The sequence below is a fragment of the Rhinichthys klamathensis genome, unplaced genomic scaffold, assembly GCF_029890125.1.
Source record: "Rhinichthys klamathensis goyatoka isolate OS25496 unplaced genomic scaffold, OSU_Roscu_1.1 h1tg000176l_1, whole genome shotgun sequence".
Taxonomy (NCBI): Eukaryota; Metazoa; Chordata; class Actinopteri; order Cypriniformes; family Leuciscidae; genus Rhinichthys; species Rhinichthys klamathensis.
In genome coordinates this window covers 875475-880066 of record NW_026606705.1, presented here as the reverse complement: position 1 = coordinate 880066, position 4592 = coordinate 875475, and positions in this window count along the sequence as shown.

Here is a 4592-nt window from a genome sequence, read left to right as displayed (position 1 = left end):
GTAGAGAGCTTATTATATCTCAACTGGCGGACGATACCACTCTCTTTCTTAGAAATGAATATCAAGTCTCTGTTGCGATAAATACCATAGAACAATTTTCCATGGCCTCTGGCTTAAGGCTGAATATCAATAAGTGTGAAATCATGTCTATTAAGGACTGCATGAAACCTTCCATTTGTAGTATCCCAGTCAAAAGTGAACTTGTTCACTTAGGTATCACAATTACCAAGGACCAACAAAAAAGGACTTTATTGAACTTCAACCCTATTATTCAAAGAACCAGAAAAAAGTTGAACCAGTGGCTGTTACGGGATCTCTCCCTCAGAGGCAGAACCCTACTGTCTAAGGCAGAAGGTTTATCACGGTTAACATATCCAGCTCTATCTCTGTATGTGGACAAAAAACATATTACTGAGATTGACAAGCTTCTTTTTAACTTCTTATGGAAAAATAGAACTCATCATGTGAAGAAGTCTGTTCTAACAAATTACTATGAAAAGGGTGGTTTAAACTTTATTGATTTTTGTACTCTTAATAATACTTTTAAAGTAAATTGGTTGAAACATTTCTTTAAAAACCCTAATTCTATTTGGAATGTCATACCAGGTCATTTGCTGTCAAAACTGGGTGGGTTGAGCTATTTCTTAACCTGTAACTATAATATTGATAAAGTTCCGATAAAAATGTCAGCCTTTCATCGCCAGGCCTTCCTTTCATGGTCTCTTATTTTCAAACACAACTTTTCACCCAACAAATATTACATATGGAACAACAAAGACATATTGTTTAAACACAAATCTTTATTTATTGATTACTGGTTCAATAATAACATTATTTTTGTTGACCAATTATTTAACAGGGATGGTTGTCTTTACTCTTATAATGAGTTTCTAGAAGAATACAAAATTCCTGTGTCTCCTGGAGATTATGCCAAAGTCTTTGGAGCAATTTCTTCTGGTGTTTGCATGTTATATAGATCTCAACCAAGATTGGACACACAACAACTAACTTTGTTATCGCTGACTGACACCTCAGTTGGTAAGATTTGTTTTTCCTGTAACAATGGTAAGAACAATAAACTAATTAGATCCCTGTTCAAAACAGATATTATCACAGTCCCATATGTGGTTCCTTACTGGAATAAATTTGTGCAAAACATTGACTGGAAGAAAGTCTGGCTCTTACCCAACCGATATTTGCTGACCAATAAAATTAGAGAAATATCATTTAAAATAATTCATAAGTTTTACCCGTCTAATGATTATATTGTTAAAAAATTTAAAAAAGACATTGATGTAATGTGCACTTTCTGCTCTGTGAGTATTGAAACAGTTACCCATCTGTTTTGGCAATGCCCTTTTGTCCAAAGTTTCTGGTCTGATATTTGTAATTTTATTGCAGAAAAAATTGAGAAAGATTTCAAGTTGTTTTGGAAAGATGTTCTTTTTGGCCTTTATGACCTCAACAGAACTAAGACTTGGCCTAATGAAACTTTCATTATTAATCTCATTATTCTCTTGGCAAAATTTTACATACATAAATGTAAGTTTGCACATTCCAAAACATCTTTTATTGCTTTTAACAATGAGGTCAAGCAATATGTCAACACGATTAAGTTTTCTCTTAATCAAAAGGCAACAAAAACTGTGAATGTGTGTAAACAATTTGATATATTTTTGTAAATCCGTACTTCCCCTGGCAAAATGTGATGATATGAGTCTTTGTTTTGTTTATGTTAAACACCCGCAATGATGGAAACTGCACAATGTATTACTTTTACATTGGAGGTGAACGTTCTTGTAAACTGTGCAATTGTTGAATAAAAAAAATAAATAAAAAAAAAGTGTAGCCTACAGTTCAAATTCAAATGTTGGTGTTGAACTACGCCTTTTAAACCCGTTCATTTTTCGTTTTTCATTTACGGGTTAAAAAAATTAAAAACGAATGGATTCAAATTTACACAGACTATTAAACTAAAGATAGTTTAGTGATAGTTTTTTAGATTAAAGTCTTTGATTTTACTAGTATTTTAATTGACTATCAAACCTTTCTACAAATACATTATTTTAAATATTTAATAATATAAGGTAGCCTACTTTTGCGTCCATTTGTTTTTCTTTTTTTTTAACCCGTAGCCTAATTGAAAAACTAAAAATGAAAGGTTGTTGTATTTTTAAAAGCCAAAGTTGAACACCAAAATTTGAACTGTAGTAGGCTACACAAATGCTGCTGCTGCAAAAAAAAGACTTTGCCCCTTTATTAAACATTTAAAATATTCACAAATTACTATGGGACAAATGTCGATTTTACTGGTTTTCTAAGGCCAGATTAGAACCTGGAAATTATATTTTTCCCGCAATGCTGAATGAGAAGAGCCATGTCTCTGGAACCATGATTTATAGGCTAATGATAATAAATGTGTCTGCATAAATAACGAGGCATTTTAATTGTTCGTTTAAAAGTGAACATTTCAAGCTTTAGGCAAGGTATATTTTGTTTCAGTTCATTTATGAGACGCGCTCCAGTTCACGGAGATCATGAAAGCGTGATTGATTGTTTTATTTTATTTTACAAAAGCACAACGTTTTCTTGTTATGTGAGTTTGGACAAATAAAAGTAGTTGCGAATGATGTATTATTCTTTTCTGTATGACCAGAAATTATAGAGTATTTTTTAAGTTGTTTCCACTGTTGATGGGAAAATGCAAGTGTTCGCGGCCGCGCCTCCGTGCCATGCAGTGCGCGCTCACACTCACACACACATTTGCGTCAAAATCTTGTGTTTATTTGTGATAATCTTAGCCCTGTATTATGACTGACATTTGACGAATTTCTTTGTTCCTTTTTTGGATAAAACCGCCTTCTAAATATGTAGCCTAAATTAATAATAATAATATTATTATCATTTGCGTTGAGTTCACTGAAGACAGTAATAATCATAAAATAATTCATGAATGTTTTATTTTTATATAACCTAACCTTGTGTTTGTGTTATATTTCTTTTTTATATGTGAAGTCTTTTTTTGCTTATTCTATTATACTGAGCTTTTTCCTCCTAAAAAATTGACTTTAAAGACAAGTGGCCTAAATGTCGTTTAGAAAATTCATGTATTTAACATCCTCAGTAAATTATAAAACATAAAAATGACAATAGCCAATTCTGGCTCCATAGCTAATTACTCAATTATAACAAATTAATGATCAGGACGGCAGCTCCATCTCGCACTGTTGCTTGGCGCCATGGAGCGGTAATCGGGAACACCTGGATGCGCAATTAGGAAATCCTATGAAGGCTACAAGGTGCGTCCTTCGAAGGATGCAGCCTTCACATTGGGACACAGCTAATGAGTAGGTACTTAATTTCAATGAGTACTTACTTAACGAGCGCTAAAAGAGGTACTTAATGGCCAAATCTCGTTAAGTATGAATGCGATCCGGACATCATTCGCCATGTTGACGTTACATGTGACCTATGACGTTTTCACAAGCGCAACACTTTAAAAGTCATGAGCGACAGGTGCACTAACAGCTGATTGCAGTAACTCGACAACTTTACTAGAACGGTTTAGTTTAGCGTTTGAAATGGTTGGCATGTCTGCAATTGTTAGATTAAGGTGTGCAAAGGAGATGTCGGGCAGCTGCTCGACGATCTCGCCTTTGGAGAAGACTGATGATTTTATTCTCAAACAAAGCAAGTATTACTACTTAAACAATTAAGATTACCCCAGAAAGAATTTCATTACTAGCCCATCCCAACACTTATGCACAATAATTATGACAAATGCTGTGACCAACAGTTAATTATATAACATTATTATAATATACATTATTAATTATGTAGTTTTGTAAAACAAGCAAACTTTTGTATTATCATATGGCATAGCTATGCATGAATACACGCTAGACAAATGCAGATGATGTAAATACATTTTTATTCATGAAATTCATATTTTATTTACTGACAACAATATGAAACATGAATAAAAATAAGTGAATGAATAAAAGAAATCATCACAATAAATAAATACATATACAAGTCAATACCACATGAAACATCGCTTTATTCAAGCTTTTTGTTCTAACAAACTATGATGTATTTATTGCAGGCAGTGAACCCCACATCATACTGCCATCTCAACAGAGCTGTTCCCATTCTGCGGCTTTATCTTGATGAGGCAGCTGACCACCGTGCCCACCTTCGCCTGTCTCTGCCGTCCATCAGGTCCCTGATTGCTGCAGTCAGACCTGGATCTGACCATGGATGGGAACGGGAGATTGAGGTCCTTGTGTTCCTGCACTGGCTGGCCCATGCAGCATCCTACAGGGTGGTGTCGCAGACCTTCGATATCCCCAAGTCCTCTGTGCATGACATTGTGCACAGAGTAAGCAAGGCCATTATGGGAATTTTGAGGAAGGTGATCTGCTTTCCGATCGGAGATGACCTGGAGGCAGTGGGAGCAGGATTTGCACAGCTGTCTGGGTCAGCAGCTTCCAGCAGAGCAGTTGGTGCAATAGACGGCTGTCATATCCGTATCAAACCTCCAGCAAATAACTCCTACTGCTACTTCAACAGAAAGCTGTTTCACTCCATCC